We start from the raw sequence: 12610 nt of genomic DNA on the forward strand, positions 1-12610 counted from the left end.
ACCATGGCTTTTCAAAAGTCAGGGCTGCAGGCCGCCTCCAAGAGTGGAAGCTTTTCATTTGAAAAACCAGAACAGGGAGATGAGGCCTAAGAAGGTGGACCATGCCTGAGGCCCAACAGCTTAGCTGGGGGTAGAGACAGGACTCCAAGCTTGGTCTCTCCAAGAAAAGCCAATGTTTCACTACCCATCTCTGCAATCACTTCTCTTGGAAATAACCTCCCCAAATTCGGGAAAAGTGGAACAGTGTCTGTGTTTCTTCCAGCAGCAGCAGTGTTTGTAAAATGTTTATAAATTCCTAGAATCTGCCAGGCCCACAGAAAGAAAGACCGTGTAGTGACGTCAGGTCAGAATTTAAATCTTAACTTGTACTACTTTCTAAGTGGGTAACCAGGGACAAATTACTTCTCCGGGTTGCAGTCATGGGAAACGTAAGAGCACTTTTCATAAGGCTGTGGAGAAGATGAAATAAGATTTCATACTGAGAGTGCCTGGCACGGTGCCAGGACCATACTAAAAAACACTGCACGGGATAATAACACGATACCCAGCGGGAAGCTGTCTTGTTCTCTTACCTACCCGAGTACGCGAAGCAGGGAGGGAAGGACGAGGACTAACGCGTTTCTCGGTGGGGGTGAGTTATGGATGAACCTCCGGACGAAATTCTAACACGAGGATTAAGTGCAGTTTCCACCCACACCCCAGCCTTCCCGGGACTCCAGTGCGAGTTTAAGGCCATGGCCAGCGGCATGGGGCGCGCGTACCCTGCCCGCAGCGTTCGGAGGCACTCTCTCGGGGAGACCTCGGTGAAGCGGATGGTGGAGCACACGCCAGTCCCAGGGGTTCCGGGCTGGGGAGGGGACGCGCGGCGTTTCAGAGGAGAAAGTGGCAGCGGGCGGTTTCACTGGCGCCCTAGGCCCGCCCGCCGGGGGACTCGCTGCCACCTGCGAGCTTTCTCTGCAGAACGCGGGAGCCGCCGCGGCGGCGGAGGGGCGGAGGCAGGGGCGGAGGCGGCACCCAGGGGCCGGGGCCGGGGCCGGGGAGGCCGGGATCATCGCAGCGACAATTTCTTCTCCGGCGGCGGCGGGGACGGCTGCAGGCTCGGGTCGGCCGGCCTGCGCGTGGGTTCTCCAGGGACCTGCCGGGCGCGGGTTCTGGGGAGCGCGCCGCGGAGGGGCGGACGGGGACGAGGACGAGGACGAGGAGAGCCGGGCGCTGGCCGGCGCGAGCGGACGGAGCAGAGCCCCCGCGCTGCGCGGCGGGGAAGCGGGGCAGGCACGGCCGAGGCCGGCGAGCGGGCGCTCCTCCCTGGGGGGGCCGCATCACCCGGCTGCAGGGCCTTCTAGCAAAAGCCACCGCGGCCGGGGCTGCAGAGGCCAGACGGATGCCACGGCCACAAGGCAGGCGCGGGGACAGCCGCCGCAGCCGCCGTCCCACGCGGGCTCCGGACACCGGGGCCGCTGGTGAGTGGACGCGCGCGTGCGTGAGTGTGAGCGCGCTCCGGCCCGGGCGAGGGGGCACGCCGGGGGCAAGTGCCCGCGGGCCCCTTTCCCGCCGGCCGCGTCCAGGGCTTGCTCGGCGGGGAGAAAAGGCGCGCTGCCGGGGCTCACTTCCTTCCTGCCGGTCCTGCGAGCGGCCGCCTCCGCCGCGCCGCCGGTGCGCGGCCCCCGCCGGCCCCTAGGGGTTACTTTCACCTTGATGGGGAAGGCAGGAAGCGGTGGCTCCCGTTGGCGGGGCGGGACTCCGGCGGCGACCTATGCGCCTGGGCTTCCGATCCCCACTCGGGATGCAGCCTTGGGATGGGTGCCGGCGTTCGGAGGGCCCCCTGCGCTGTTTGGGGGGCGCGCGGTGTGGGGACGGCAGCGCGAGGGGCGCGCCTTTCTAGATGGTGTTTACTTTTGTGCCTTCTCTGAGCGACTCTAAGACACGTCCCCTCACCTGAATCATTGTAGCCTTAACCAAAGAATGAGTCCATAAAGGAAGTGGAATGTCGCTGGGACATAATTTTCCAGAACTCTCCAAAACAACCCCCACTTCTGATCCAAGAGCCTAAGGTACTCTAATTACTGGGGGGGAAAATAAGTTGTATAAGTCATAAGTTGTGTAGGAAACAGAACCTGATCGAGAGGATTGAAGAAATTCTTGTGTTTGGCTGGCATGGGGGCAGGGATGGTTTTCTGGAAATCCGTGTTTGATGTTAAGTACAACAGACATCTTTCAAAGTAAGCTCCAGTGAGCACCGTGCTTTCCAAACATCCTGCTAATCACTGAGAATAAAATGAAGGCCTAGGTTTTAGGGGTGTCCAGAATGGTCGTGGCTCTCACTAGGGTGCAGATTTAGATCTCATGGTTCAAGGCCCTGTCAAGGTCAATATGGCAGATTTGTTCCAGCAGTTAAGTTACACCTGGATGTTTGATTTCCTGTTCCAAGATTGGAGTGGGGGTGGGGGTGGGGGCTACTTCTTCTATGGTGGTTTTACACAGAGATTAAGCCACTGTGTTCTGTTTCTTTCCAGGCCTTGTTTGGGTCGGCAATCTTGTATTTGTGGGATGGATGTTCAACTAAACTTGGAGAGTGTGCTGGGCCAGAGCTTGGTAGCGGGCACCGTGTAGCCTCTTCTAAATATCTCTGCTTCTTTTTAATACACGTTAGTGCCTTGGAGAAAGAGCCTCCTCTTGTTTACCATTTTCTCCATGACAGCGTCTTCATTCAAAGACATGAGCTGTTACTGCAGTCTACCTAGAAAATGAGCCGGCTGCTTGTTTTCTGTGCAAGCATGGAGACAGCACATGGTTTGCCCCTTGGGAGTCTGCTTTTGCATGTACTTCAACTGTCATTTCTGTATGGTTCTTGGGAATTTTAAGAAGAAATGTGTTTTCTTTTATTCTTTTGTGAAATAAACACCATTTAAACAATCAGGCAGAGACTCCTAGCCCGATATTCATATTGCCAACTTCCAGGAGCCAGTTTCTTGCCTACTTTTGTGCCTTTTGGTAGGACCCAGTACCAGTGAGAGGCTTGGAGGAAGAAATGGCAGAATCATAGCCCCAGGGTATCTTCCATAGAGAGGTTTCTTCTGGAGAGGAGAATGACTCTGGGGTTGGCCCCTGAAATGACTGATAAAAATAGTTAGGGAATTGTTAATAACAGCTACCTCTTTTTACTTTTAGCATGTAGGACTTAATACAGCTTGGCCAAATTCCTCCTTTAAGGACCCTTCCCAAGCCTACGGACAGCTACAACCCAGGAAGCGAGGTTGCCTTTTACAGGGGAGAAAAGCCTGGTAGTTCTTGCTCAAAATATGACGGGGCAGGAGGAATGTGAGAGATGCCTAGGAAGCTGGGTACTTGGAAGGATACTTTTACCAACTGGACTACATTTTAATCCACTTGTGTTTATGATTGTGTCCAAGGCTAGCAGTTTTTCTCAACACCGTGAGGGATTTGTAAGTAACTTCAGTTGAAACGATGAGGAATGATTCATGGTCATCCTTGAAAATATGTGAGTCATGTTTTGGTCCCTTAGGGCTAATGGATTACAGCTGCTTAATAAATATGTGTTACATGAATAGCAATTCTACAATTTTTATCTTCCCAACTTAGCTCTATCAGCTCTTCTAGTATGGATTGTTATTAGCCATAACTTGGTTTGAATTACCAATCATTTCATCAAAATGAAGCCCAGTTGATACATTCAATGAAGACTGACTTCCTCAACCAAAGGAACAGTAAGGATCCCTCCAACACAAAACAAAAACAAACAGCAGGGTATTGGTACCTGTTGGCTTGCTCATCCCAGCTCTCTGAACATGTGACCGGTCCAATTGGACATGTGAGTGGACATTCAGAAACCCTGAGTTGACATCAGAATGTTCAACTCAGGAATAATCTGGATGTAGCTACATCTGGATGTGGCTTTTGTCAGAAATGATTTGCATCTCTAAGCAAATCAGGTGAACTTCTGGTACATTCCTGTATCTCGTCATGCTAAGTAGAAGAGCCAGTTAAACAGCTGGCAAATTGCTAAGTCTTCAAAGCACATGTTGTTCGAGTTTTTAAATTTTAAATTAAATCCGTGTTATGTTTGTCCATTGATGTGATTGCCTCAGAGATATTAATTCAGACTGCTGGTTACTTAGTAACTTAGATTTATTAAAAGCAGTCCCTGGATATAAGTACAAATAATTCATATGTTTTGATTTGCTCTAGTTAGCCTCTCAAGTTACTCTTGGAAGTGGGAGCATTCCCCGATCTTGAATATTAAGGGTATTACAACTTTCTTTTTCTTTTCTTTTTTTTTAAATAGTGTGACTTTCCGTCCCTAATCATTAGAAGTTTACCCTGTGGTTCGTGATCTAGTTTCAGGGTGCAAGATTAGAAAGCTGTCTGAAATTTACCTGGATATTAACATTAGGGTGCATATTAATAATGCACATCTTCTCTTTGATATCCTTCCTTTTACATCTTTCAATCAAGCTTATTTCATTCTGAACAAAAGTCAGATGAGATCCTTCGACTTGTAAAATTTTTTTCTATTGGGCTGTGTTCAAAATAAATACATAAAATTAAACATTGCTTATCACTGTTTTGAAGTAGCATCAACACTGCTGTTCTCTGTGTAATGAAGCATGACCATTCTTACTAAGGATTTGCTTCATACGTAGGCACTTGAGCACTTGAACCTGAGATAAAGGCATGTTCCTTCCGTGTCTTATTAAGGCCCTTGAAAGCCAGGATGTGGAATTTTGATTAGACGAGGTGGCCAGTTCAAGGTAGGTTCCTTGAAAGGAATAAGTGACAACAGCGTCCTTTTAGAAGAGTATTTGGCACTTGAGTGGATTCATCGAAGAAGGGAATTGGGGTGGAATCTAGTGGCAGATAATGACAGCCTGACGAGGTTGCATCCCAGTGACGCTGAATGGAGAAGGGAGAATGTCAGGCAGTCAGACCGATGTCATGTGGAAGAGGAACAGTGCACCTGACCATGACCATGACCGCTCACCTGTTCCCCATCCAGTTGATCACAGCATCCTTTCCTGCTGAGCCCTGGTGTAACCTCAGAATCTTGCAAACACTTGGCAGGTATTTATTAATAAATATTAGCTACTTGTACAGTGCCAGGCACTGTACAAAACCTTAAGTCATGTCATCTCAAGGATGGTGAAGTGATTAGAAACATGGATTTTTTTTTTTTTTTGGTCATTGATGAGCTGTGTGTCCTTGGGTAAGTTACTAATGTCTCTGAGCTTTGGTTTCTTCATTTTTCCATTGGGATATTCATATCGGTCTCATAAGATTTGGAGCAGGGTTAAATGAATAAATAGGTGTAAATGAAAAGTGTTTAGAAGTTTCTGGCACAATGTTTAGTGCTGTATGTGTTATTATTAATTCACAGAACAACCTTATGCAATAGTTATCATTTTGCAGATTAAAAAATTGAGTACAGAGAGGCTCAGGGTCATAGCTGGGAGTGAAACACAGACAATGACTCCAGTGCTTTCCTAGCGTGTGTACATGCCTGTCTGCTGTACCGCATGCGCGGGGCTCCAAATGCTGCCTGGGGCAGGACATGTGGGCACCGGTCCCATGGAGAGTCAGGGCTCCAGTCATTTCCATTGTGGAATTGGCCATCTCCAATATAGAGTGAATACCCAGATTATCATACAAAATTTTTGCTAGTTTTCCTTGATATTTTGGTCGTGTTTTTCATGAAGTTCTTCGTTAAGAAGCATTCCAATTTGTGTTTTCACATGTGCTTGAAAAACAGGCTGTTTTTTGTTTCTGGCAGGTGACATATGCAGTGCATATCTATTTGTTACATCTTATGCTCAGTGATTCTTTGCTAAAGGCAGAGAGGCTATGTCTCCCTAATGAATGCATAATATTATAATGTATCCATTATATTTATATAATATAATATGGTGTATTTGTATAACATAGGGTATATATGGTTTATACAATGTATATAGTGGGGTGCCTGGGTGGCACAGCGGTTAAGCGTCTGCCTTCGGCTCAGGACGTGATCCCGGCGGTCTGGGATCGAGCCCCACATCAGGCTCTTCTGCTATGGGCCTGCTTCTTCCTCTCCCGCTCCCCCTGCTTGTGTTCCCTCTCTCGCTGGCTGTCTCTATCTCTGTCAAATAAATAAAATCTTAAAAAAAAAAAAAGAATTTATACAATGTATATAGTATATATATATTGTATGACATGTATTATATACATCTCTATACATTATATAATATATACTTTATCCACTATGTTAGGGAGACACAGTATGTGTAAGGAGTCACTGGGTATGAAGAGAGATATTACTAATGAGTATGTGTATCTTATATTTTTGGGCAGATATCAGTATTCTGGAAAACACCATCCACCATTCCACCATCTATGCGATCCACCTCTCTCTACACCCCCAGAGTCTCATATGTCTTCCACTCCTCAGCCATGGTGGAGTTAATGATGACATTTCATAGCCATTGTTATTTGGGAGGGCACCTGGGGGGCTCAGTCGGTTAAGTGTCCGGCTCTTGATTTTGGCTCAGGTCATGACCTCGGGGTCCTGGGATCAAGCCCCATGTCAGGCTCCCTGCTCAGCACAGAGTCTGCTTGAGATTCTCTCTGCTCTTCCCCCTTACTTGCTGGCTCTCTCTCTGTCTCGAAGATAAATTAATAAATCATGGGGCTCCTGGCGGGCTCAGTTGGTTTCGCATCTGCCTTCGGCTCAGGTCATGATCCCAGGGTCCTGGGATCAAGCCCCATATCGGGCTCCCTGCTCAGCGGGGAGTCTGCTTCTCCCTCTCCCTTTGCCTCCTCCCTGCTTGTGCTCTCTCTCTCTTGCTCTCTCTCTCAAATAAATGAATAAAATCTTTAAAAATAAATAAATAAATCTTTAAAACAGTAACCATTTTTATTCAGAATATTTTATAGAATAACAGCAAAATAATTTTAGCTATTTTTGACTTGCTCAAAAATTATGTTTAATTATAAGGGGCCACATTTTAATTATAGGCGGGAAGACTGCCAGAGCAACAAAGAGTAAAAAAATCCATAATTCCGCCAGAGGTTCTTTAGGGTGGAATACGTCATCACAGATTTCGGTATTTTTACCATTACGTTAATTCTTGCAATTCTTTGGTCTTATAAATATCTTCCAGAAATCTGTAACTGGTATTGTGTTTTTGTTTTTCTGTTTTTTGTTTTCCCTAAGGAGGCAAAAGCTTTCCTGGTCTTGTAAAAAGTTAATGGGTACTGTTTAGTTGAGAAACATTTTTGAATCTCATCTTTAAAAAAATTGTCTTTGTCCTTTCCTTTAATTTTTCTCATCAACTATACATTATTATTTAAAGTTCAATTCCTTTTATTTTTTTAAAGATTGTATTTATTTACTTGACAGAGAGGGAGAGTGAGCGCAAGGGAGCACAAGCAGGGGCAGGGGCAGGCAGAGGGAGAGGGAGAAGCAGACTCCCCGCTGAGCAGGGAGCCCGATGTGGGGCTCGATCCCAGGACCTTGGGATCATGACACTCTGATCCACCCAGGTGTCCCTAAAGTTCAATTCCTTTTAAAGGAACTGTTTTTAAATGTTGTGAGTTTAGATCTGATTTAAAGGAAATAAAGATGGGGTTTCCCGCAGGTCCCCACCTGTGGCCGTAGTAAACCTGGAAGGCTTCCTAGCCTGGATTGATCCCTGGAAGCCTGCCTGAGGGTTGGGAGGAGCCGGCTGGCACCCTCTTTGTTTCTCACCACACCTCCTGCCTTCCTGTTTCCAGCACCCCTCCGTGGGTGTGAATCGTGGGCCAAGCCGGCTCATCAGTCCCTCTTTCAGTAGCCTGGGGCTATCACCACCACCCCTAGGATTGCAAGCAAGTCAGGAGCTTGGGCGAGATGCCCTGTGGCCCTGTTCCCCAGGGAGCATAAGGGCACCTGAGAAAAATGTTTCCTAAATTTTAAAAAAAACAAAAAACAAAAAATATAACCCTTATTAAGGATGAAAGAATTTGAGTTCCGGTGGATTTGGTGTTTTGTTTTTTAGACCTTTGCTATACTTTCGTCTCGCTGGTTATCACAGTAACTGAACCAGAGAATCAGCTCAGCCTCATACAAGAGATAACTGTTCAGGGACCTGTCAGGAATTATTCATTTTGATTGTTTGACTTGATGACTCTCAGGGTAATTTGGAAACAGGAGGCCAGTGATGACTTATTGTTAACCCTTCCTGGCCCGGAGTGAAACTTGCCTGTTTTCCTTGGCAGGTGCTCAGAAAGCAAGTGCAGCGTGGGTCCCTTATGAGAGTGTAGCATTCTGAACGTCGGTGGCTGGGGCAACCACCAGCTGTGCCCTTTTAGTTAAAAGGCAGAAAGAAAACCAGAATCAATAATCGCAATTATGGTTCCTTTCAGTTCATCTAAGGACTGTGTGATTTTATTCACCCTGTTACTAGAACCATAGCTTTTAACACTGGAAATGTGCATTTCAACCATGAAGAAGAGATGTAGAGAGGCCCTTATGCCTGTGGGTTCTTGCTTCAGTCTTCTGATAGGTTGGCTCGGGTTCTTTTTCCAGTCTGTTTTGTCCTTGAAAGGCTGGTTTATGAACTGTTCCACGAGATAAGTTTTCTTTCACGGAAACAAAAAGACATGATGGGTGGAACAAAATTAGAAGAGAGAGGCCTGAAATCAGTCCTCGTAAAAATGGGTCAGAGAAATGGTTCACTGAAGGGCTCACGAGAGTACTTTAAGCAAACAAAGCAAAACAAAAAAGGTGAAAATCACTTGGAATCATTAGTGGGTGTGGAACTTTCTTTTTCCCGTTAATGGAAAATCTATGAGATGAAAATACAGGTTGAAAGCCATGTAGATGGCATCACGTTCTTAGGGTATAAAGGTTATTTTTCTGTTGCCAAGTATAACATTATTGAAAGACCTAGATTATTAACTGGAGTGATGCGTCTCATACTAGTCTCCAAAACCCAAAATGGCCTCCATACCACCAACTTGTAATTCAGTAAGTTTGGATGGGGCCAAGGAGCCTTCATTTTAACAACCTTTGCAGAGGGTTGGTTCTGATGTGCAGTTGGTCAATAAACCACGCTTTGAGAGAAAAGAAACCCAAGGAGCTAGATCTGATTTTGTATTCAGATCTGTGTTTCTATTTTTAAGTAATAACGTTTACAGTAGGGCCGCCTTGGAGTTTTTTTAGTGGCACTGGATTCCGTGGTTCATTTTCTTATTAATACCAGTTTTTGGATGCATGGAATCAGAAAACCACAGGGTTGGTGGGAATGTTTAGACGGAACACCGCACATCCCGAATGGCGTGTGTTGGGATGGAGCAGAGAGGGTTTGATCAAAGAGGGAAGTAGGGGAGAGACATCCACTGGGGAGCAGTGGAACACAAAGTCTCTTCGTGCCCAAGAAAAGGGGTCCGCAGATCTCTGGCACTGAAGGGCCTCCAAGGAAGGGTGTTTAGACCTCTTGTGGTAGGCACTAGGTTACCAGCGTGCCTTGTTGCGTGCCGGTCTTACCCGATGCAAACAAGTGTGACACATGCTTGGGACACACAGCATCTGGTCCAGAAACAGAGGATTACGGAAGAGGTGGGCAAAGCCAACTGGTTTGTCCCCATGAAGGCAGAAGGGAGAAGGGAGAGGGGGCACTTAGGGCCTTCAATTTGGCAGAACTGACACCAAAGGGTTTATGCAGCAGATTTCTCTGTGTTTGACGGTCTGTAGCCAGTTCCATGCTCTTTCCAGCAACTCCGTGTGATGTGTGATAACACTGAGGCCACGACCCAGCGGGGCCGTCAGGCCAGAGCAGCGCCTCTGGATTTAGAGAGCCCCTGAGTAACCATTACGACTCCCTACCTTAAAAATATTGTGAAGGAAGAAGGGCAGAATTCAGCTCTGTTTGGACCGGAAGAACAGACTCAGGAGTTTGCCAAAATTCACACATCTGGAAGGTGGCAGGGCCAGGATTAAAACCTGGAACTGCCCACTCAAAACTGATAGACGTCACGGAGGTATAATTTGTCTGGTTATGAAGTGATACCTGCTAGGAACAAACTGTACAGAATGGGACGAATGGAACGTGGAAGGCCTTCAACCTCCCATCCGTGAGCGAACACCTGGGAAAAATTCAGTGTGTGTTGTTCCAACCTTTTTCTTGCAAATGCCGATATACATTAACTGCATATGTATCACAGGGATGGAGTCATACTTCCTATGTTACTGTACGACTGGCTTTTCCCCCAGTTCATCATGCTGGAACTTGGACATCTTCCTGGTTCCGTGCGCGTAGATGTAAGTCCTCTCCACTGGCTTCATCAACTAGAGATGTTCTCTATTTTAAGTAACACCCTTTTGATGGCTATTTTTACTTCCTAAATTTTCATATTTTTAAACCATGCTGAGATGAGAGAGAAAGAGGGAGGGGTGTGTGTGTGTGTGTGTGTGTGTGTGTGTGTGCATATGGTATATTATTTGGCTTAAGGGAAAATCTTAGAATTGCTTGCTCAACAGGAGTGCGTATTATTTTTAAAAATTGCTAATTTTTCTTCCAATCCTCATCATTGTTTAGTACAGTCAATCATGAGGTTGTATCAATCAAATAAAAGAAGATGCCTTGCTCAAATTTGTGGTTTCTTAATTATTAGTGAAATGAAGCATTTTTCCCATTACTTAGTTGTTTATATTTCTCTTGTGACTTATTCATTCCATTTGCTTGTTTTTACTCAACCCTATCTCTTTCTTATGTTTCTGCAAATGCTCCCTATGCTTTAGAAGCACTAGATGTTATAACTGGCAAGGGATGGAAACTCTTTTTTTGTCATTTTCCTTTCTGAGGGATTTTTAAGGTACTAACTGGACATTAAAAGTAATGCTTTAAAATAATGTCAGACTTTAGTTTTATTTTTTATTTTTTAAAAGATATTATTTATTATTTGACAGAGCGAGAGCATAAGCAGGGGGAGGGGCAGGCAGAGGGAGAAGCAGGTTCCTCACAGAGCAAGGAGCCCGATGCGGGACTCGATCCCCGAACCTTGAGATATGACCTGAGCCGAAGGCAGATGCTTAACCTACTAAGCCACCCAGGTGTCCCAATAATGTCAGACTTTAAAAGTAAATAAATGAATAAAATCATGTCAGACTTCCAAAAAATTGCAAAAATAGTACATGGAATTTTTGTATATCCTTTACCCCCCTTTCCCCAAACATGAACAGCTTACATAGTCACAGTCGTTATCAAACTCAGGAAGGTGATGCAGTCACATCGTTGCTGTCTAACGCACACACCTCATTCGCATTTCCCCGGCGTCCTTCTGGACCAGGGTCCCCTGCAGGGTGGTGCCTGGCGTTCAGTTGTTTTGTCTCCGTGTTCTCTTTTAATTTGAAAACCGTTCCTCAGTCTTTCTCTGTCTTTCATCATCAGGACACTTTTTGAGAGCGTAGCCAGTTGTTTTATGGAAACTCCCTCCATTTGGGTGGGCCTGACGTTTCTTCATGAGCGCGTGTGCGCGCGCGCGCGTGTGTGTGTGTGCACGTGCATGTGCAGTGGCAGATTGGCTGTGGACTCAGGGAGGCGGCAGACATGGGGGGAGCTATTTCCAGATTTCACCAGGTGTCGTGCAATTGATTAGATGTTGGTACCGTTCATCGGGGTGGGGGCAAGTTTCGTCTGTGCCAGTCTGCCATTCTGTCCACATCAGCATTGACAATATCTTTGCCTGCGTTTGTCCCACACCTCAGTATGTCCACTAACTTCCAAGGTCTGTGTCTTCTCAGAATCTCCCCCAATAGCTATGTATCCTTCTCCAATCTTTCTACCACTCAGTCCCCGTCTGGGCTACCTCACCCACAGTTGCCTTCCAGCCTGGGGGTTGGTTCCTCTCCTCTGTAACTTGATCCACTGCTGCTAGACTTTTTTTTCCTTTCGGCTTTATTGAGGTGCAATTGGCAGAGACTACTTGAATTTAATAAAGATGTACTAAGTGCCTAGTTTGGGCAGGTGGCCTTATGGGGCAGAGTTGCGAGAAGCTGAGTGTAATCGAGGAGATTCAGGGCCATTTCGCCTAGTGGTCAAAGGAAGCTGTACCCTTGTCTCGCTCTTTACAAAGAACTAATTCCACACAGATCAAAGGTATTTATTCAGAAATATCCAACCATAAAATTACTGGAAGAAAAGATGAGTGGACGTGTTTTTAAAAGTTTTTTTGGTGTCAGCGAGTTTGAAGATCTTTTATAAAAAATGGTGAAAAACCCAGATCCCATAAAGAAGAGGTGGAACCGTTTAACAGGGTGAAACGTAAACATTTTGTACAAAAACTAAACAACCTTCAAGCAAAAATGCCACCTAAACTAAGAAATGTCGAAGGGAGAATGGAAATAGAAAATTCACCGTTTTCAGGCACCATAGTAATCAATGTTCAGGCAAGAATCGTCTTGGATGTTACAATTAGTGGGCCCAGGTGTATTCGCAGGTTCTCGAAGTAACTCCCTACAAGATACTTTGTAATTATGAAGGAAAAAATAGTATCTTCACAGGGAAGAAGCCTGGCAGACATGATTTAAGCAAGAGATCACAGTTGACATCAACAATAATGGGGCAAAACACTGCCTCCT

At 46.0% G+C, this 12610-nt stretch overlaps 1 protein-coding gene across 5 annotated transcripts in view; it reads left to right on the plus strand.

Annotated features, from left to right (window-relative positions):
- The first annotated feature begins 1071 nt into the window (after positions 1–1071).
- The window catches only part of STAMBPL1 (STAM binding protein like 1), a 47201-nt gene continuing 35662 nt past the window's right edge, over positions 1072–12610 (plus strand). For 3 of the 5 annotated variants that reach the window (XM_057308677.1, XM_026504087.4, XM_044386002.3), the window contains exon 1: positions 1072–1460. The gene's annotated coding sequence lies outside the window, so the exon portion shown is untranslated. Of the gene's footprint in view, positions 1461–1535; positions 2052–12610 lie in introns of those variants that run through there. The other 2 variants (XM_057308676.1, XM_026504089.3) reach the window with 2 other exon arrangements.

The sequence above is a fragment of the Ursus arctos genome, unplaced genomic scaffold, assembly GCF_023065955.2.
Source record: "Ursus arctos isolate Adak ecotype North America unplaced genomic scaffold, UrsArc2.0 scaffold_7, whole genome shotgun sequence".
Taxonomy (NCBI): Eukaryota; Metazoa; Chordata; class Mammalia; order Carnivora; family Ursidae; genus Ursus; species Ursus arctos.